At 40.2% G+C, this 23,350-nt stretch overlaps 1 long non-coding RNA gene across 1 annotated transcript; it reads right to left on the bottom strand.

Annotated features, from left to right (window-relative positions):
- Window positions 1-9,152: 9,152 nt before the first annotated feature.
- On the bottom strand, window positions 9,153-19,612 carry LOC118711126. Its single transcript, XR_004985655.2, has 3 exons — window positions 19,602-19,612; window positions 10,707-10,710; window positions 9,153-9,360 (listed from the first exon to the last, which is right to left on the bottom strand). It is a non-coding gene; the product is annotated as an uncharacterized LOC118711126 (long non-coding RNA).
- Window positions 19,613-23,350: the final 3,738 nt, after the last annotated feature.

The following is a 23,350-nucleotide window of genomic DNA, read 5'->3' as shown; positions in this document are numbered from 1 at the left end:
AAGTGACAAGCTCAATCCTAGTGCCTATGGGAATTGCATTCCTGACCCACAGTGATGGTCTCTGAGTCTACTTCAAAAGTAGTTTCAGCAAGTCTGGAATCCCTGCCCTCCCCTCAGTGTCCAGTTCCTCTGTGGTGCCAAGGCTGCCAGCCAAGGGACCAATTAGTGTCAACTGTGATGTCAACACTTGCCTGGTGAGTCTCGCATCCAGCCACATTTTCCTAATGAAGCTCTGAACTATTTAATTAGGAGCTGCTCCGACAATTCTGTCCTTGTCACACCAGCAATAGATTGGAACACAAGGGAGAAAATTTCCATTGAATCCATGCCACAGCATTTGCTCTGTAAATTGAGATGAGTGGGATGCATTCACCTTGCTAATGCACAGAAATAAGAGGTAATGCAGTCTCTCACCACATCAAATGGAAAGGTACAAAGACACAGTCCTGCATAAAACAAAGGACATTTGTTTCTCTCCCCAACCAAGCATTTGTTTGCTCACCATTTCTTCTTTTTGAGACATACATGTGCTTTATTTGAGGATATTACCTTTAGAGTTAGAGACATATAAGTTTGAATTCTGTTCTAGCCTTTATTAACTGCCTGACTTTGCGCTAAATTCTTAACTTCTTCTGAGCCTCAGTTTTCCCACCTGTTAAATGGAGATGATTATAACTACCTCTGAAATTGTTACAATGATTAAAACAAATAAGCAAATATATATATATATATATATATATATATATATATATATATATATATATATATATATATAGCACTAAGTATAAGTATTGAATGTCCAATAAAGGATTTTTCTAATTACTGTCATATCTCAATATGTCCTGTGTTCAAAATGAAAAGATGAATTCCAGACCTGACCAGGTGGCTCAATTGGTTGGAGCATTGTTCTGTACACCAAAAAGATTGTGGGTTTGATTCCCAGTCAGGGCAGGTTCAATTCCCAATCGAGGTGTATATGGGAATCAACTGATCAATGCTTCTCTCTCACATCAATGTTTCTCTCTCTCTCTCTCTCTCTCTCTCTCTCTCTCTCTCTCTCTCTCTCTCTCTCTCTCTCTCTCTTTCTCTTTGTCCTCATTCCTGTCTCTAAAATCAATGGAAGCATATCCCTAGGTGAGGATTGTTTTTAAAAGATGAATCACTATGATAAGTATAGCATTGTCTTTTATTGGCCTCTCTCACTCCAGACATTTGTCTTTTCCAACCCAGTTATTTCTTGAGTCCTTATATAACACTAGAGGTCATGCACTGGAGGGGGGGTCCCTCAGCCCAGCCTGCCCCTTCTCAGTCCGGGAGCCCTCAGGGGCAGGAGGCGACCTGGCAATCTGGTAAAGGTGATGACCCATCACACATCTGTTGCTGCCACTGCTGGCAAGCCTCGATCAGCCCTGGTTACCTGAGCCTCAGACAGCCCTGGGCAGCTGGGCAACCACCAACCAAGGCTTGCCTGTGCCTCAGGCTGGCCCTGGGTTGCTGGGCAGCTGACATCTGAGGCTTGCCTGAGGGGGGGAGGGAGTTGGGGGGGACCAGGCCTGTAGAGGACAATTTGGGGAAACCCAGACCTGCAGGAGGGCAGTTAGGGGAGACCAGGCCAGCAGGGTAGGGCAGTTGGGGGAGACCAGACAATTAGTATATTCCCTCCTTATTGACTGTGGCTGTCACCATCTTTGCAATGGTGTGAGGGTCAATTAGCATATTCCCTCTTTATTAGATAGGATTTCAGCCACCTCACAATCCCAGTTGTTCTCTTCTATTAATTCCAGTTTGTAAGTAATTTTCAAACACTGTGGTTCCCAAGTCTAAATTGTAACTTGCTATCACAAAGTACAATGAGACTTTTATTTCTGTTGAACTGGTCAACTTGCTCACTAATTCATTCTTGGATCTTATTAACTTTTCAGCAGCCATTCCACATGGGGATAGTAAAAGGTCCTTCTAGCCCAAGGGCCAAAAAAAGGTAATTTATTTTTTTGAGTGGGGGGGACACCTAACTCCACCCATTTAAGTTTTTATTAAATGGAGAGGAAATGAGATCTTGAGTTATATAATTCATTTGTGATTATTACATTCTTTGAAAAGGTTAAGGTGCTTACCACAAGCATAAAACAGTAATCTGCATCTTTACTGGTGAAATTTCAGGAAGGAGAGGGGAAATTTGGAAGGCAACCATTCCTCTACAAACAGAGTATTAGGATGAAGTCTGACAATCAAGGGAAATGAAGATAAAGAGTAAAATTGATAAAGAGCAAAATTTCACTGGTTCTTTCCTTTTTGTTCAAAAGAAAACAAAAGAAAATGTAGGTCTTTTCAAAAGCTAAAATTGCTTTAAAAAAAAGTATGATGGATTTCTTTCTTTTTGTAAGAATAATCTTTTTAAGCACAGCCCTTTTACCCTTAAAACTACCGCTCCTCCTCCCTGAAGATGCCTAACTAGGGCACTTTGCCCCTGAGCAGAGAAAAGATGTTCCAGCAAAGAGACCTGCAATTACCATGTGATCAGAGCACAAGAGAAGATTAACTGGGAGCAAGATCCACTTAGAGCTTTTTATTCCTCATTCAATTTATACCCAAGTCAATAATAATTTTTTTTAAAAAAAATTCATTGGGGTGACATTTATAATAACATTATACCCATTTCAGGTGTTCAATTCTATAACATCTCATCTATATATTATATATTTGTGTTCACCACCCCAAGTCAAGTCTCCTTCCATCACCATTTACGTCCCCCTTTACCCTCTTCTCTCTACCCCCATTCCCCTTTCCCTCTGGTAATCACCATACTATTGTCGGTGTCTATGAGTTTTTGTGTATGATTTTTCTTAATCCCTTCACCTTTTTCACTCAGCCCCACAACCTCCCTCCCCTCTAACAGCTGTCAGTCTATTCTCTATCTATGAGTCTGTTTCTATTGTGTTTATTAGTTTATTTTGTTTATTAAATTCCACATATAAGTGAAATCATATGGTACTTCTCTTTCTCTGACTGGCTTATTTCACTTTGCATAATACTCTGCAGGTCTATCCATGCTATTGCAAAGGGTAAGATTTCCTTTGTTTTTACAGCTGTATAGTGCACCACAGCTTTTTTTATCCACTCATCTACTATGGATTCTTGGGCTGCTGCCAACTTTTGGCTATTATAAATAATGCTGCAATGAACATTGGATACATATATTCCTTCAAATCAGTTTAATAATATGTATTTTTGAAATGTCAGGGATTTCCATGTTCCATGCCATCCCAATGCAGCTGGAACAGCTGCTAAGCCCTCAGGTCCCTACAGAGCCAGGCAGAGAAAAAAAGGAAAAATGATATCACTGGGCTGAGTTTTGTGAGAGCATGAGCAACCTGGGGCAAAAACAGAAGATAACAATGACAAGGATGGGGAGTCAAAACTCTTGCATACCAACAAAGGAACATTTTCACTGACAACTGAGAGGTACGAATTCCTTAACTCTCCCATCAAAAGCTGAACCAAGAGAGAATGTAAAATCATTTATCCCCTCAAGCTGAACATGGAACCAGAAATACAGAGGCCCAACTGCTGTAAACCAGGGACTCTCTTTACGAGATGTAACAGACAGGGAAGGAATGACACAGAGAGACAGAGAGCCTGAGAGGGCCCAGAGAGAGAGAGAGATGAGACAGAGAAGTTATGATCCAAGGAAGGTGAAGGAGAGAAAGAGGTGGGGAGACAGAGCTGCAAGAGGTCCAGAGTGAAGGAAAAAGAAAAGTCATGAAAGGAAATCAAAGGCAGAATGATAGTTAGAGAAAAGGCATTTGATGGGCAGTCCAAGGGAAACCTAAAGGAAAGGAAAAATAATGGGAATCAAAGTGAATAGGGAAAGTGGAATGGATGAATGATTGAAGGGCTGCAGAGACACTGAGAGCCTGATGAGTTACGAGGCCAAGCCCTTCATGCATTTCTTCAGGGGACCTGACAATTGCAAACCACAGTCTAAAGCTATTAATGTTTGCTTTCCAAGAGCATGGACTTTGAGGTCAGGCAGATCCTTAGCAGATATTGGCAATGTGAAAAGTTTAGTTTGCACATCTGCTAAATGAGAGTGATAACCTGCTTCACTGGATTGTTATGAAGATTAAATATAATAAAGTATATAAAATGCCATCATAATATCTGACACATAATTAATGCATAATGAGGGTGAGTCTCCCTTCTTTTCCCCATACCAAGCATTCCATGTTGGACTTTTTAATCATTAATAATTCTCTGTACTGTCTCCCCACCCCACTGCAAAGCCTGGCTTTTGATTGTAACTTCTTTAAGGGCAGAATCTTTGTCTGGGTTATAAGGAAATCCTAGGAGCCTTGCATAATGTTAGGCATATGGCCAATACTCAACAGCTGAATGGACAAATATTTATTGACAGAATAAAAAAACAAATGAGTTAATAAACAAGTCTTCCTTGGGAGAAGTTTCATTACTATACATCAGGGTTAGGTGCAGAAAACAGAAACTACTCAAGATAATCCCAGCAGAGAGATTAATATTGGCTATTGGGGGGCTTACAAAGACATTGGCAGGACTGAAGAAACATCAGTCAGAGAGCTGCCACTTAGCTATAGATTTCAAGGTCACTCCATGGTGACAAGCCACAGGTCAGGAAACTGATACTTTGGCCATGGCCACAACCATCCTTCAAACTAACAAATCTGGTGACTAGACAATGATTCTGGTTCCCTCACTCCAACTCTTCAAATCTTACATGTAATGGCCCAGTCTGCCAGAAACAACAGTTGTATTGGAATGGCATCTGCCTCCTTTCTTCCAAATCTCAGCCCCAGCTCACCAAATTAAAAAAAAAAAATTCAGCCTCAAGTCTGGAGTATGCAGCTTTATTTATTTTTTTTTTTTTTGCTTTTTTTTTTTTTAATATATATATATTTTACAGAGAGGAAGAGAGAGAGATAGAGAGCTAGAAACATCAACCTACCGGGGATGTGCCTGCAACCAACGCACATGCCCTTGACCGGAATCGAACCCGAGACCTTTCAGTCCGCAGACTGACGCTCCACCACTGAGCCAAACCGGTTTCGGCTGGAGTATGCAGCTTTTATAGCTTTCTAACAATCCATCTAGAAAGAGGGCGGAGTGAAGAATGAAAGAGCCAGTCCATGTCAAATAGTTCTTTAAATCTAATGAGAGAATAGGTTTCAGTCATGACAAAGCCAGAGAAGAAGCAGGAAAGGCTAAGAGAAAAGCATACCCACTCTTTGGTTTTCTAATATTGCTCCTTTTCAAAGATGTGGGTTCATTATCATACCTCATATGCCTTTTTGGGTTTGTAAAATTGCTCACATCAGATGCATAAGAACAAAATTCACCCATTCCCCAAATACCATTCCTTCTATGACTCCATCCACATAGACAACAGCCAGCATTCTGGAAATCACAGTCATTTGAGATGAGGATCTGTTCTACCAAATGTTTTCTCAGAATCTTGAAAACATTCCCATCTGTTGCAGAGAGGAAGCATGTTTTCCAAACCAGCTTCTCCATAAATCGCAAACTGTGCAGCCATGAAAATGGGTTTCAGTCTTCCACCTGCTGGGAATGTGACTGACCAACAACCTCAAGCTGCTGCTGGCTCTGACACCCATCAAAATTCATCACTGCTCTGGCGCCAAGGCTGCCCTTCTCACAAGCTGCTCCCAGGCAATGACTAAGCTCAGCAAAAAAAGGCTCTTTCCTGGAAGATATGGACTTACTGAATGGGTGACTTTGGCTCAAGGACTTCCTCAGAGCCTTGCCAGACTTTCCTTAGAATTTTCCTTAGCCTGCTCAGCTTTCCTTCAAACTTTCTTTCCTCTGCCCTTCACTCAAAGTCAGACTTGCATTCTACTTCACAGGCTCTCTCAGACTCTCTTAGCTTCCTTCCATTTCTTCTGACATTTTTCTTCATAAAACCCTGCCTTGACATCTGCTTTCTGCTGGACCTGGACTATCACATGAGGCATGCCTTATGGCTGATCTTTAATGTCCTAGTCCCAACCATGTCACTGGGATGGGGAGGGAAATGCTAAGGAGGTGGGGATAAGAGGATTATTATGAGACCATCCAGAGTAAGCCTCTTATATAGGCAATGGAACCATGTTTTGCACATCTAACAAGAGAACAGATATGAGAGAGGAGGAAGTCAGAGAACAACCAGAGGGCTAAGAAATAAACATGACTACTTTATGACCTTGATACAGATTCAGACGGACAAAATCTACCTCATTCCCTAAATATCATGTATACATATATGCATGTGTATGTGTGTGTGTGAGAGATTAAGGATGGCATTTTGTATTATTAATCCCATCAGGAAAAATAATCTCCATTCATAGATAAATAAAATATGTTTTAAAGCTTTCTTCTCCTGCCTGTATTCAGGCAAGAATTTTCTCTCCTATTTATTTATTTATTTACTTACTTACTTACTTACTTACTTACTTGTATTGATTTCAGAGGAAGGGAGAGGGAGAGAGAGTTAGAAACATCAATGATGAGAGAGAATCATTGATCAGCTGTCTTTTGCATGCCCCCTACTGGGATTGAGCCTGCAACCCAGACATGTGCCCTTGACCAGAATCAAACCCGGGACCCTTCAGTCCACAAGCTGATGCTCTATCCACTGAGTTTTTATTGTTAAGAGTTTAGTACTTTTGTTTAAACTTTAATTTAATCAGAGCTTGCCTTGTTTATTTTATTTCTGAGTATTCTCCTTGATAGACCAGATACATGAAACAGATCCTCTCCCAGCCGACTTCCTCTCCATGAAAACACCAGGGCTCCCATCCTGGACTAGCTTGCAACACACTATTAGGAAGCCCTTGCCACTTCCTGCTATCAGCTCTGCCTCCTTGGGCCTGCTGTTTTTTGGGTTTTTTTGTGTTTTTTTGTTTTTTCAGTGTGACGTATCTTGCTAATCTTTTCTTCCTCTTAGTTCAATTTATTCTCAGATCCTTCCTTTGTTGTATGAATGCCTGGCTATAACCTACTGGGTAATCCTTTCTAAGTATACTAGACATTAAAAGGGAAAGCAATATCCCTATGCTTTAACCCACAAACAAGGAAGTGTCGAGGAAAATTATCTCTCATGGAGGGAGATGTCTGTGGGCACTGCATTCCTGGTGTTCCCTACACCTGCCACGTGAGCATTTCCTCCCAGCTCTTCTTGTCTAGCCCCTAGTGAAATATATGAAAGAAGGTCATTCACAACTGATTATCCATAAGCCAGTGGTTCTCAAACAGCAGTCATACAGCCCCGCAGGAGATTTATGGAAAAGTTGATTGTCGTGCTACTGAGTTGATGCTACTGGTAGCTAGTAAGTAGAAGCTAGGAAAGCTGCTAATATCTTAAACATCCTACAATATGCAGGTTGGCCCTCACAACAGAGAATTATCTGGCCCATTATGTTAATGCTGCTAAGATTTAAAAATCCTTCAATAAACCCTTCCAGCTTTGACATGACAGTTCAAGGTCTACACCCCTCATCCCTGATTAATACCACCAATTTATCATAATTTATAATCATTTGGTGGATAATGCCTCAATGCACTCACATAATTACTGCCTTGTGTTTGTATATATTTTTGTTGATTACAGTTGCATCCTTGTTGGCTCTCCAACTTAGATATTTAAGGTCTTCAAGAAGCTGATGCTTCATGTACACTTAATAATCCAATACGACCTTACTGAGCAGTTGGAGAGTCTGACTCTGTGCTGGAGAGACAATTATAATAGATTGTTGAGATGTATTAGGGTCTCCCTTTGCACATTCTTTTTCTATGGAGGATGGGACTGCTCTAACGGACACCAGGGCTCTCCCTGTCAGGGGAGATAAAGTTTTTAACAGTCAAGATAAAATTGAACATGCTTTTGTGACAATATCCTCAAAATCTCAGTCACTATGAGATGACAGATTTTAATGCTCACTCTCACTACACATCAACTACCGGCCAGCTGGGTTCTGCTCCTCCTAGGTGGGTAGGGTCCCAGGCTGATGCACACTCTGACACTTCTAGGTGGGCCTTGAAGGCTTTCCTCAGGAGGAGAAGAGATGCTAGAGAATCATCTATATCACCTGTACACAGCCCAGAATGTGTACAGGTCATTTCTACTCATGGCTCTTAGGCAGGAAATAGATAGTTATATATTCCTATATAAGCAATAGCAAAAAGTTTAGAAAATATAGGGGGCAAATAAAATATTAGCTGAGCTTGTGTTCCAACTTCACCACTTACAACCTGGGATGAATTGTTTAACTTTCCGAAGCCTTGGTTTCTTTTCTGTGTAGATGTTACTTCATAGAGCGGTTGTGAGGATAAAATAATATGTTTTTTCTTCAACTATGAGATAATAGAAAAATATATTTTGGTCTCTGTCCCCGGTTCCTGGCACAGAGCTCCTGAAACTTTGTAAATTCCTCGGTGATGAGAGAACTAGGCACATGTTTTGTTCTAATGAGGCAACTCTGGCTGGGCTCCTAGGTGGCTCAGGAAAGACCAACTCATAATTAGAAGCAGACTTTCAGCCCTGCTCCCGGCTTCTCTCGAAATGAAGAGGGGCTGGAAATGGAGTAATTGGTCATGCCTAGTGAGAAAGCCTTTATGAAATCCCAATAGCACAAGTGTAGGTGAACTGACAGGTGGGTGAACACATCTGTATACCGGAAGGGTGACATACCTCAACTCCATAGGGCTAGAAGCTCAGGACTCACCCAGACCCTGTGTATTTCTCCCTGTGCATATCTTCATCCGCCTGTTCATCTGTATCATTTCAGATCCTTTAATGAACTGGTTAATGTAAGTAAATGTTTCCCTGGGTTCTGTGAGCCACTCTAACAAATCAATCAAACCAAAGCAGGGTAGGGGTGTGGAGGGAGGGGAAATTGCAAACTCTGATTTACAGCCAAATTGGACAGAATCCTTGCCTTCCTAAAAGTAGGATTTATTACAGCCCCCTCTTATCCTCTATTTTCCTTTCTGCATTTTCAGTTACCTGGGGTCAGCTGTGGTTAGAAAATATTAAATAAGAAAATTTTAGAAATAAGCAATTTGTAAGTTTTAAATTACAAATCATTCTGAGTGGTGCTATGAACCCTCACTCCATCCTGCTTTGCCCCACCCAGGATGTGAACTATTCCTTTGTCCAGTGTATTCACACTGCATACACTACTCATCACCGCTAGGCACTTAGTGGCCATTTCAGTTGTCACATCTACTGCTGCAGTATCATTGTGCTTATGCTCAAGTAATCCTTATTTTACTTAATAATGGCCCCAAAGCACAAGAGTAGTGATTCTGGCAATTTGGGTATGCCAAAGAAAGCTGTAAGAATATGTACGTATAGGAAAAACACAGTACATATAGAGTTTGATAAAAAAAAAAAAAAAAAAAAAAAAAAAAAAAAAAAAAAAAAAAAAAAAAAAAAAAAAACAGAATGCCATTAATACTGAGGCACAGACATTTATGGGCTACGATGCAAGGTCTGATGGAATATCAGTTAGACTTCTAGGAAAACCTATTAAAATAATCATCATTCAGTCTATGCTCCAACTGCAAAGGCTAAAGAAATGAAATTGAAAGCTTTTATACAAATATCCCTGGAGAAATTAATCAAACACCAAAACAAGACATGGTGATAATTACAGTGACTGAAAAAAAGAAGCAGGAAATAAAGCAGAATCAAGTGACATCGGAAAATTTGAACTAGAAGTCAGAAACAAAGCAGGTGATCAGTTCATGGATTTCTGTGATGCCAACAATTTGTTCACCACCAATACATGCTTCAAACAACCAAACAGATGACCATATTCATGGACATCACCACATGGCCAATATAGGCATCAAATAAACTATGTAATTAGAAGCAGAAGATGGAGAAACTGTATTCTCTCTGGCAAAACAAGACCAGGAGCAAACTGTGGTGCTGATCACTAACTGCTTATATCAAACAATAGAGTAAAGCTGAAGAACTCTAAAAGGATCATAGTGTCAACTTATAGTGTAAATAATATTCCTGATGGATTTAAAGTTCACATAAAAATATTTGCAACATTAAACTTAATTGACTGAGTCCACAACTGTGGGATAAAAGTAGAAATACCATTAGGAAAAAGTGCAAAAAGACAATGTCAGAAGTTAAAATGAGAGAAAAATTGAGTGGATGACTAGAGAAACATTTAAAGTTGTTAAAGACAAATGAGAGGCAAAAGTAGAAGGTAACAAAAGCAGGGTTAGAAAGACTAACTAAGAGAACTATTACAATAGTCAATTGAAGGAGATGAAAGAAAAAAAAGGAACAACAAGAAATCTTTACCAAGAGGTTCAAGAAATTTAAAACTAGAATAAGAATGCTGAACAACCAACAAGGAAGCCAATTAACTAATCAGGAGAAAATAAAGGGGAGGTGGAAACAGTATATTGAAAATCTATACAGAAGAGACAAAAGCATGACAGATACCTTTGAAGAAGATCCCTAGAAATCCTGTAATTCTAGAAAGTGAAGCAAAAGCTGCCCTGAAAGTACTGGGAAGAAATAAATCATCAGAGGTAGATGGGATACCAATATGATTAGTTCAAGCCATGGAGACAGAATCTGTCATAATCATAACAAGAATATGTCAACAAATATGAAAAACAAAACAATGTTCTATAGACTGGAAACATAAAACCCATCTTAATCTTCAAGAAAGGAGATACCACCAAAACCAGTTTGGCTCAGTGGTAGAGCGTTGGTCTGTGGACTGAAAGGTCCCAGGTTCAATTCCGGTCAAGGGCATGCACATTGGTTGCGGGCACATCCTTGATAGGGGGTGTGCAAGAGGCAGCTGGTCGATGTTTCTCTTTCATCGACATTTCTAGCTCTCTATCTCTCTCCTTTCCTGTCTGTAAAAAGTCAATAAAATATATTTTAAAAAAAGAAAGAAAGGAGATACCAAGGAGTGCAGGAACTATAGAACCACTGCACTAATTTCCCACACAAGTAAAACAACACTCAAGGTGATGCAGCTAAAGCTTCTACCTTATATGGAGAAAGAAATGACAGATGTTCCAACTGAATTCAGAAAAGGAAGAGGCACTCGAGATCTAATGTGAGCATTTGCTGGATAATGAAGCTCCAAAGAATTTCAAAAAGGTCAGTCTGTGTTTTATAAACTATATGAAAGCCTTCTACTCTGTTGATCATAAAAGCTAGGGCTTGCTCTGAGAGAAATGGGAGTACTGAGCCCTTGAATGTTCTAATGCAAAAACTGTACTGTGGACAGGAATCCTCTGCCAGGACAGAATATGGATTGACAGAATGATTTCTTATAGGCAAAGGTGCCAGACAAGGGTGCATTTTATCTCCATATTTGTTTAATCCGAACACAGACATACTATACAAAAAACTGGGCTAGACTCAGAGGAAGGAGAGAAAATTGGTGGGAAAAATATCAATAACGTCAGGTATTCGGATGACACCATCTTATTGGCAGAAAGTACCAATGATTTGAAATAACTTCTAATGAAAATGAAAAATTAAAAGGCCAAAGCAGGACTGCATTTGAATAGCAAGAAGACAAAAATCATTACTACAGGAGTAACACGCAATTTTAACAAAAATAATGCAGACACTAAAATCACTAAAGATTTTGCTTATCCTGGTTCTGTCATCAAGTCAAATGAAGACTACAGCCAAAAAATCAAGAGAAGGCTGAGACATGGAAGGGCAGCAATGGAAGAATTAGAAAAAATCATCAAGAGCAAATTTGTGTCATTAGAGACTAAGGCTAAGCTCAGCCGTACTCTTGTGGTCCCAAATACTATGTAAAGATGCAAAAGTTGGACAGTGAAAAAGGTTTATAGAAAAATATAGGTTCATTTAAAATATGTTGTTAGAGAAGAGCTCAATGGGTACCATCAGACAGATGCACAAGGGGGTCCTAGAGCAAAGTAAGTCTGAAACATTGCTAAAGGCAGAGTTGACAAAACCAAAGCAGTCCTACTTAGGGCACATCTGGAGAAGGCAGGGTTCTTTGGGGAAAAAAAGAAAAACGGGGGGAAATAGAAAGCAGCAGGAAAAGAGGAAGACCAAATGCAAGATGGATTGACTTCATAAGAGATGCCATAAACATGAGTCTACAGGAACAGAGCAGGGCTGCTGAGAACAGCATACTGCAGACACCCATTATTCATGGTGTCCCAGGTATCAGTGCTGACCCAATGGCATGTAACAAACACATATTGTTAGCTACTATATTTGCGATTTCAGGCATTCACTGAGGGGTATCCCCCACAGAGAAGGGGGACTACCATTCTTGCAATTGGTATCTGAAGTACAATAAGGCTGTTTTTGTGGGACTGAGCTCTTAACCTGTGCTATCCAATGCTATCTCCATGCATATAGTGTCAGAATTGAGTTGAATTGAAGGAGACCCTGCTGGTATTGAAGAATTTTTGGTGTTGTGGAACACACACACACACACACACACACACACAGAAATTGGGCTCAGAACACTTTAATAGTTCATGGCATACTTTATGCAAATAGTACTGGCTAAATGAATAAAAAGTAATATTGTTATAACAATGGTGAAAATAATGATAATGTTATTCTTGGTCTTCGGGGCACCAGCATGAGTAGGTCCAATAAATCATAATGTAAAGTGGATCCCAAAAGAGGCTACTGCCAGACCATGGTATCAGGGTGATTTGTCAAATTTTCTTTTGTATCCCTGATAATAAAGGATTTTACTGTTTGTTTATTTATCCAAAATAATTTTTGAATACCTACTATCACTCAAGTATCACTCAAATGCTGAAAATAGAAAAATAAATAAGACCTCAGACCTGTCTTTCAAGAATTCAGTCTGGAGAAGGGGACAGTTTAGGTCTATGGAAGCTCTGGAACAGCATCCTGCAGACTAGGAAGGCAAGGATCAGGTCACAAAAGGCAAACAGAAATTATGAGGGAAGGGGATAGTCTGGACAAGGAAGAACAACACAGCCAAGGAAAGAACATTTGCAAAGATACAGAGGGGGCTTGGTACATCCTATCATTTAGCAAAGCCAGTATACTGAGAGAGAGGTAGGGTCAAATGTAGAGGGAACAGCTACATAAAAAAGTTTAAGAAGGACAGTGATGTGATCAAATTTATTTTTGAAAAATTCCATCCAAGGGAGTATAGTAGTCTGTGAAGGCGGCCATAACAAAGTACCAGAGATAGGATAACTTAAAAGAACTTATTTTCTCACAGTTCTGGTGGTTGAAAGTCCAAAATCAAGGTGGCTGCAGGTCTGCTTTCTACTGAGGACCTCTCTCCTTGGCTTGCAGATGACCACCTTCTTGCTGTGTCCTCACTTGATGTTTTCTCTGCACTGTGTAATCTCTACTCTCTCCATCTTCTTAAGAAGACATGTTATATTAGATTGTCACCCACCCTTACAACCTCATTGGACCTTAGATACTTCTATGAGAGATTAAAAAAAAAGAAAGAAAGAAAGGAGATACCAAGGAGTGCAGGAACTATAGAATCACTGCACTAATTTCCCACACAAGTTCTATCTCTAAAACAGTCACATCAGAAGGTAGGGCTTCAACATATGTATTGGATACAATTAAGTCCTTAACAGTGGGCAACTTTGGTGACAGAAAGGTAAAAGTTACAGCAGCAAAAAATTACAATGCCTGTGCTGAGTTAGTGGAAGTAGGGACAAAGAAAAGGGGAATAATCTGAAAAATAAAATGTTGGTAGGATTGATGAGACATGGTAGCTGCTTAATTGTGGTATGACTTAGGCAACTGAGTAGAGAATTATCATACCATGCACTGAGGTGGAGGAAAAGTAGTATGTAGACAAAAGGTGAAAAGTTCACTTTTTCATTGGTTTTCAGTTCCTGGGGTGCATATCAATGAATAAATAAAACAGGTAATAGGTATGTGGTCTGACTCAAGCAAGACATCTAGGCTGGAAATATAGATTTGTGAATTGTCAGCATGGACAGGGACTGGCTAAGGACATGAGAGTAATGAAATCACCCAAGGACAGTAAATAGAGGGAAAAGAAGAGGTGGCCAAAATCCAAACCTCAGAGGAAAAACACAAAAACAACACATTTAAAGAGTGAGTGGAATAAGAATTGCTTGTGAGGATGCCTTGAGAAAAAGAACCAGGAAGGTTATTGAGAAATCAAGAGCATTTGAGGCCACAAAATCCAGGAAGCAGAGGGTTTCAGGAAAAGCCTGGTCAGGAGGGTAAAATGCCACCAAAACATTATCAACATGCATTGCCAAATAGATTAAATATGCATGTATCACGGCCATTGGGACAGTTCTAGCTCAGTACGAGAGGCAGGAGCCACTCTGGGGTGGGTATATCTGACAAAGGGACACAAGAAAAGGGTCAATAAATTAACTCTTTCAAAAATCTGTTTGTATGAAGGAAATAACAAGAAAAGATTAGAAACTAAAGGGGGATTTAAAATTCAGTAAGGCCTTGGTTTTGCTCAGAAAAAAATACTTATAACACATTTATATGCTGAAGAGATATGCCAGTAAATGGTAGATTGAAAATACTACCAACTGTAGAAAACTGATGGCATAAGGCTTTCGAGGAAACAGAGGAATACAGCCCAGGGTCCAAGGGGAAGGAATGACATAGGATCTGTTACTACAGATTAGGTTCCTGAAGTCAAAAAAGGAAGTCAGCATGCTGGGCTCTTCACTCCCCACCCTGGCTTCCTGTCACCACGCTGCTCCACTGGAGGCCTCTGCCTGCTCAGACAGCTCCCTCTTTTTCAGGATAAACACATTTCTTCGGGTTGGGCTGTCATTAACTAGACATCTGGAACTTAGCACAGTTCCAACTGCCTTGTAGGTTCAATAAGGACTTGCTGAATAAATAAATCTGAGGGTGAGGCTTTAGCCTATTCAGTGCAGACATTGTACCTTCCCATGGTCACTGAAGAATGGTAAAAAGAAAAGGCAGATACTCTTGCAGGGAAGATCTCTGGGTCAGATTCATTATTCATTCAACGAACATTTACTGAGTGCATGGTGCTGCCTTCAGCCATAGAACTGATTGCTCAAGGCAACTAATTCACAAGGACTCCTTCAAACTGGAGGATTCCCTGCTCCCTGCAAATGACAAATCAGTGGCTTCTACATGCATCCATCTGCCGTGATCTGGAGCTCAAATATTCTTTCCGAATCCCCAGCATCGGGAAGTGGATCACAACCAATTTTTCTTTCTGTCAACAGGAGCTAAGGAATAATTATGCCTGGTTGACATAAGCAGCTCCAATTGCCTTCAGAATTTGGCCTGAAGCCCAATTATATTTCTCTAGCTCGTGCCACAGCACATGAACAGTACAATTTGTCTCATTTCTTCCTCTTGCTTTTTAGAATATTCAAAAAATCTGGCTCAGTGAAACCAACCAAGCATGTTCTTTAAGAATAAATCTTAGCACAATCCATAAGCCAAGTTAATATGATGTATAGTCTGAGAGAAATTCAGTTGAAAGCACCTAGATATATTATTTTTAAATTATATGCACATGAGTAAAGTATATTGCACACAAATAATTTTAAAATGTTATTGCTAAGTTTACTATAAATCAAGATTGTAAATTTGTATATGCACACACACACATACCCAATTCCAAATTCACCCATGAGCTGTTTTTTAAAAACAATTATTTTCCTAAGCTGTTTGAAATTTAGAATGTGTTTTCAGAAACAATGGCATGAATGGTGGGGAGCTTCCCAGAGTCATCTCCAAACACCAACTTGACCTCTAATTCAAATGAACTAAGTAGAATGGTCTGGTTCCTCAGGAGAATGGGGAAGAAAACGAGAATGGGGGTGCATAGGATAGGAGAAAAAGACAACTCCAGCTAAAAACTGTTAGTGGCTGGTGGTCTGTGCATCCTCCCCTTTTTAAGACCCTCACGCTGCACTAAGTCTCATGTTCTCCGGAATCCTTTCCCCAAGTTCAGGTCTCCATTTGATACCAACAGCTCTATAGACCAACTGTGCTCACTCCTACCCACGACCAAAATTCACATTCTCTCAGAATCATAAATCTTACCCCATGAATAGGCCAGTGCTGCCTGTAGGCTTATCCTCAGGACAGATCCTACTCTGGAACCCACCATGAGCCTAGACCAGTGGTCCACAAACTCATTAATCAACAGAGCCAAATATCAACAGTACAGCGATTGAAATTTCTTTTGAGAGCCAAATTTTTTAAACTTAAACTTCTTCTAAAGCCACTTCTTCAAAATAGCCTCACCTAGGCTGTGGTATTTTGTGGAAGAGCCACACTCAAGGGACTGAAGAACCGCATGTGGCTCGCGAGCCTCAGTTTGCTGACCACAGCCCTAGACCAAAGGAGGGTTTGCTTGGCTCAGTGAATGCTCGCTCAGTCTTGTGTTCTTTTCTTCCTAACTGTATTACATGTTCAAAAGTCAGGAGAAGAAAGTAGATATTACTAGCACGCACCAATATCCGCTTATCCTCTTCTGGGTCATACTCCCAGCCCCTGAGTAGCCAGGGGGACACACAACTGCTTCTGGTCAACAGACTGCTCGCAGAAATGACATGTGTCTTTGAGGACGAGGCAGGGAAAAGCTCCCATGTGTGTTTTCTAACCTTTCTGTTTCTCAGTGTATTATGTTCCTAGGGCTGCTATAAAAAAAGTACCACAAACTGAATGACTTAAACAGCCGAAATTATTGTCTCACAGATCTGTGGGCCGGAAGCTGGTTAAGGTGTTGACAAGGCCATGCTCCCTCTGAAGGAGCGAGGGAAGGACTTGCTCCAGGCCTCTTCCTCACTTCTAGTAGTGCCTTGCCTGGTGGCAGCATCATTCTTCACGTGGCATTCTCCCCATGTGTGTGTCTTTCCTGTGTCTAGGACTTTCCCTTTTTAGAAGGACACCTGTCATATTGGATTAGGCCCACCTGATGACCTCATTTTCATTTGATGATTTCTTATATACCCTATCTCTTAAATAAGGTCACATTCTCAGGCACTGGGGGATAAACCACCAACATATCTTTTTTGGGGAATACAATTCAACCCATAACACTTGGCCTCTGGGAACATGGAAGCCTGGTGTTGAGATGGAGGAGCCTAGGTTTCTGGGTTGATGCCTGGAGGAAAGCTTCCTTGGAGACTCTCAGAGGACTTCACAAGAGAGAGAAATAAACTATTGCTAAGACATGGGCTTTCAGGGCTATCTGTTAGCACAGCATAGGCTAGCCTAACTACCTATCGATACAAGAGTATTTCATGTAAAAATCCAGATTTCTTCCTTGGAAGATCTAGTCTGCTGGGCTTATAGCTAATGGCAACCACCAGCAACAGGCAACTGAAGAGCAGGGGTTTCTTTTAGGCTGAACTACATACTGCTCCCCAGACCCCATTCAGTACAATCCACACAACTCCCTGTCTTTGCCATTTTCCATTCCATGCCTGTTGCTGTTTTTCTTACTCTTACCCTGTTTTATTTGTATATATTACTACCTGTACTCTAAGCTTGTGAATCTTCCAACTCTTCTGTAAACTGGTCTTATTATTCATTCATCCCTTTCTGAACATTTAAATTATAATTCGTGTGTGTATTCTCAATAGCTCTCTAGGTAGCTGCAGGTTAGAATAAAGTCAGTTCCTTCTACCTCAGAGTTCATAATTACCTGTTTTTCCTGTTTACTTTTAATGTAGAGGCATAAACACATTTCAGGAGCAATTTTAGATATATGTTGAAAAGTCATCATAATATTATAAATAGAACTTTATACCTACTTTATGGCATTTTTATATTCATAACAATTCTGACAAGGTAGAGGCAGAAATATTATTTTTATGTTTATAAATGAAGAAACTAAAGAGCAACGACATTTGCCACCACAGTAACAGAAGCAATCATCGGTGAAGATTGCAGGAAGTGGGTAGCTGTTAGATTCAAAAGTGTTCTTTTCAATTGCTGGGTTTCTGTTTCCACAGAGAAAAATGAAGCTATTTGGTAATAAGTGGGAGTTTCCAAACTTACATTCAGCTATGTAAGTTTTACTCTAGCCAAAGCTCCCACAGAACAGCCAAAAGGAAATAAGAGGCTCTAGCTGACATAGGCATGAGCTCCAGAATCAGCTCAGTGACATTTTCATACCAGCAGATGTTTTGACCAAGGAACATTTTGACTCAGGAGAAAATGCAATAAATTAAACTTTCAATTTTTAAAAATTACCAATGTTCCTCTTTATTTATTTATTTCACTTAAATTTCCCTTTTTAAATTACCAAATGTAGTGGGGTTGAATAGATGCTTCAAAATGGTATATCTACATCCTAATCCCCAGAACTTGTGAATATGGCAAAAGATTGAAATGTTTTCTTATTTGGAAAAAAAGGGGGGTGTCTTTTCAGATATAATTAAGGACTTTGAGATAAAGAGATAATCTTATCCTCTTCTGGGTCATTCTTCCCATTCCCTTTGTATATCCTCCCCTTTTGAAGGCCCTAAATTCCATGACAAGTATCCTTATAGGAAGAGAAGACACTGGCACAGAGCGAAAGACCATATTAAAAAAGAGGCCAAGATTAGAGTTCTGCAACCACACGCCAAAGAAATACTGGGTCCATCAGAATCTGGAAGAGACAAGGAAAGATTCTTCCCTAGAGATTTCAGAAGAAGCACAGCCAGCCCTTGATTTATGGCCATCAAACCCGTGAAAGAATAATTTTCTGCTGTTTTAAGCTGCCAAGTATGTGATAATTTGTTAAAGCAGCCACATGAAGCTAATAGCAAATAATTTGAAAACCCAATAAGCCCACATTATGTCTTCCCCATACTGGCAATGTCATTTCAGAGTAGAGAAAAGGGGTGAGGTCACGTTGAAGGGTATGGTGAGGGTACATGAGGTTCAGAGACTCAGGAATTCCCTAAGAATTTACTTAACGCTTGGCTGGTCCAGGTCTCAAATTCTCTCATTCAGTCATCAGACTTAAAGACACTTTGTATAAAAGATATTCAACCCTATACTCTCAGCTCCAGACTGCACAGAAAATTGCCAATTACATTGCTAACCGTTCTCTCAGAACTTTTGGTAATATACATTTTCATTTCATAATATTCCTATGTAATGCTGGTTTGGGGAGATAAGCTTGATGCTCCTAAGAACCTATCCTAGTTTAATAAGACTTCTAAAAAAATGTCTTTAATATTTTTTCCTGAGTAAAAGTAATAAATGTGCATAAAATTCAAACAATAGATAAGTGAATAAAATAGAAAATGAAAATCACCATAGCAGGAGGGGTTGGGGTAGAATAAGAATCAAGGACAGTTACTGTATACGTGATTGGTTATTAGAAACAGTGGTTTCATGATTTTACAGGATCATTTTGTGCAGCCAAGCCATGACACAATACCTGCACCCAAATGATTGTGTCAAGATGACTCTTGTATCAAGATAGCCATGTCAAAAGCCCTTCTTTGCCCATAGAATTGTGCATACACTGTCCCTGAGCTTACAACACCCAGAAAGTCCCTTAAGAGATTTCCAGGAGCCCCTAAGAGATATTTGAGACACAGTTTTTAAAACATTAAATGAGTGGTTTGCTCTTAAAGTGCCTTTCAGCTATAACCTAGCGCTGTGTTTAATAGAGTGCCATAAAATAACACAATACAACAGAAAGCTACTGGAATGGGTACCCATAAACCAGTTAATGCCTGTTAGCAATCAGAAAACCAGTTGCCTCTATTGCTTTTTGTGATTGCAACATAACAATGTTTTTACTTAACTGATGGCAGCTCTTTCAATAGAAGCTATTAGCACATTAGGTCTTTATTAAGACTGGCAAAGTAATAAATAATGTTTGTGACTTCTCTTTTATTCACAAAGTTAATTACTGTTTAATAGTATTATTGTGATGTGTTAAGAGCTCCTGAGGAATTATATGTGCAAACCATTAGACTAAAATCTCAAAAATCTACTAATTTATAACTTGTTGATAGGCCTAAGACATACCTGGTGGTAAAGTGCTGGGTACTGTGATGATTACCCAGGATTTTGCATTCATTCAGATATTTTCATTTAAGCTGTTGTTGGGAGATACTTATTTAGCAATATACAGAGCTAGAAACTCTGGGAGGTGAAAAGATATAGAAGACACCACCAATGTTCTTGAGAAATGTTCAGTGTTATTGAAGAGGAAACTATGTTAAGTAGATCATTGAATGAGCTGCATTCAGAGGATACAAATAGAAAACTGCTCCAGCTTGGTTGTAATACGTAATCATTTTTACACATTGCTGGATTTGGCTTGCTAAAATGTGTCTAGAACTCTTTCAAATCAATGTCATTTGTTTAAGCACTGTCAATTGGTTAATTTGCAACTTGCTGCCAAATATACCCTAACTTACCTAGGTGTAGTTCTTTAGACATTGCTCCCCTTGGAGTGGGACAGGACCTAAGAGATCATTAATTTCTATCTCTCTATCCTACCAAAGAGGACGGTGGAGGCCAGAGAAATGAAGGGATTTGCCCAAATTACATCACAGCAGCAAAGCCAATTATGCTCAAGTCACATAATCTCTTGTTTCCTTGAGGCCTTGGGAGACAGTTTTAGTTGTGCTAATCCTGCCCATTATAGTTTGCCCAATTTGAACACAATGGCTCAAATCCCAATAACACACAAATTAGACACATAGGCAGAAAGGGGAGGGGAATGATGATGATGAGGAGGAGGAGAATAAGAAGAAGAAAACATTCTATTTAATGATAGTGTACGATGAACCAGATGCTTTTCAAACACATCCTATATAATAAAATGCTAATATGCAAATTGTCCCCAAGGGTAGGAATTTGATGGACTGGGAGTTAGACATGCACTGAACACCAGAGGATGGGAGTCTGTGATGCGGTGCTGGCATCAGGTGGCAATAGAAGCACTGCCAGTTCCAATGGGCCCCAATGAGAGCTGGACTATGGTGGAATGGTGGAGCAGGTGAGCAGGCAGTGCCAGGCCAAGGCAGGTGCGAGTGGAGGCCCCAATCACCCTGTCAGTTACCCCACAGATTGTCCCTGACAGCCAGCCAGGCCTAGGGACCCTATCCATGCTCGAATTTCATGCACCAGGCTTCTAGTCTGTCATAATTTTACAACATCTCTCTTGGATGGGTAATAAAACTATTTTAACTTTATTAGATAAGGAAACGGTGACATTAAACACTTGAGGTCACACAGTAAGTGGCTGCTAGTAAATGTGAAATCTCAGACTGGTCTGACTTCAGAGTCTGAATTCTAAACCACCACACATAACACAATGGACTATACAACCTCTGGGAAATCCTGTGCCCCCTCCAAGTCTAAAGAACTAGTCAGGGACACAGACAGTCCTCACTGATGTGGGCTGAGGAAGCCCGGAGACAGGCTCAGATTGCTATAGGAGCCCCAAATGACATTTTTTATGTTCTTGCTCACTGTGGTGCATTCAGTTACCAAGACAATCATCTCAAATAGGAATTCCAATGAAGCTCAAAGCAAATTAATTAGCCGTGCAGCAGACACATTAAAACTCTGGGAGCAGTCACCATAGTAGGTAACCTTGCATGTTTTACAAAGTATGGCGTTTTCATTTCAGTTCACGTTTAATAATTTTCCATGCCCCCTGCTAAACAGTGACTGATGAGAAGCCCTTCGAAAATTCAGTGATGTTGAATTAATCTGATGGTGGAATATCCACATTTTTTCCTAGTCTGCCATCCCTTTATTCTAGGTCTCTGTCCCTTTTCATCTCTCCATCCCCCACAAATTCTACTTCATGCCTGCAAAGGAAATGGCCCCCCATTCCTGGCTACAGAGGCAGCATTTGCTGGCCATGCCCAGCTGAGGGCAGGAGCCTGTGGGAATGGGCATGGGAGAGTGTCGGAAGCCACTGGCATCCCAGGCAACCCAGATGCAGTGCTTCTGCGAGCAGCCTCAGTGCCCACCCAGAACCCACCTTGCCTGAGGCATCACACAGCATTGCCTCCTGGAAAGACAGTTCCAACACCTTCTGTTGCTCTCCTGCCCTGCCTTGCTTTATTGGTCTTTAGTAAAGTTGTATATTCATTTGCTTTCCATTTTATTTCCCTCCACTAAATGTAACTACCATGACAGTATGGACTTTGTTTTATTCACTGCTGTCCTGAGGTGACAACACCTAAGAACAGTGCCTCACACATGGATGAAATGCAATATTATTTGCTGAATGTGTGAATGAATGCCATAGGCATTTGCCAGCAATGCCATTTTGCTGAGGTTTTCCTGGCAAGGTGGAGGAGAAAATGAAATCACATCCCATGAAGCAAGACTTTACCCAGTCCCTCACTAGACATCTGTTCTCTGATATAATGCCTTTCCTTTCCCACCCAGTCTCCATAAATGCCCCTCAATTGGCCCAACAGCCCAGGAGGTACCTACCATCCAAACAAAACCCAAAGTCACAGCAAACACTCCCGCCTCAACCTTAGAAATTACTTCAGCCAAAGACAAAGCAACCCAAACATCAATAGAGAAATGACTAAATAAATTATGGTAGATTTGGAAGAAAAAATATTATGCAGCCATTAAAAATAATTTGGCTGGAGAGAGAGAGAGAGAGAGAGAGAGAGAGAGAGAGAGAGAGAGAGAGAGAGAATAATTATCAAGACATATTGTTTAATGAGAAATCAGGTATAGTACCACATATATAGTATGATTATATATGTGGAAGAGAGAGAGAAATACACATATATAAATATTTACTTATTGATCTTTGGGAAGACGCATAAGAAACTGCTAAGTGGCTGCCTTTAGGAAACTGTACAAGGTGAAAGGGGATGACTTTTTGGGGTTTTTGGTACTCTTTTAAGTTTTAGTTTGGGGTTGTTTTATGTTTTATTTTGGGCGTGTTTGAATTTTTTATGTGCATCAAATAAACATAATTATATAATAAACTAAAGGAAATAAAGAGTGTGGGTGGGCAGGCAGTCAAAGCCATCAATCAGAATTCACCCAGCCAAATAGGACTATGGTGCCTTGGGGTGTCTGCTGAGAACATAGTCTGGAATCTGCACCCTTCATTTTCTGAGAGTGAAGTCTCAAAGCACATAATGCTCGCCCCTCCTCTCACAACCCAAGGCCAAAGAAACTCAGTGAGCCGGCAATTAACTTAAGAAGGCATTTGCTACGGAAAAACTATTTAATTGTAACTATTTAAATGTTTCCCCAGAACTTTCAGTTCTCCCAGCCATTCTTTTCATGGAAAATAATCAGGATAAAGTGCCTTCTGTGATAACAATATAATGTAATGAG

This window comes from Pipistrellus kuhlii, unplaced genomic scaffold, assembly GCF_014108245.1.
Source record: "Pipistrellus kuhlii isolate mPipKuh1 unplaced genomic scaffold, mPipKuh1.p scaffold_m20_p_1, whole genome shotgun sequence".
Taxonomy (NCBI): Eukaryota; Metazoa; Chordata; class Mammalia; order Chiroptera; family Vespertilionidae; genus Pipistrellus; species Pipistrellus kuhlii.
This window is presented reverse-complemented; position numbering and strand designations above follow the sequence as displayed.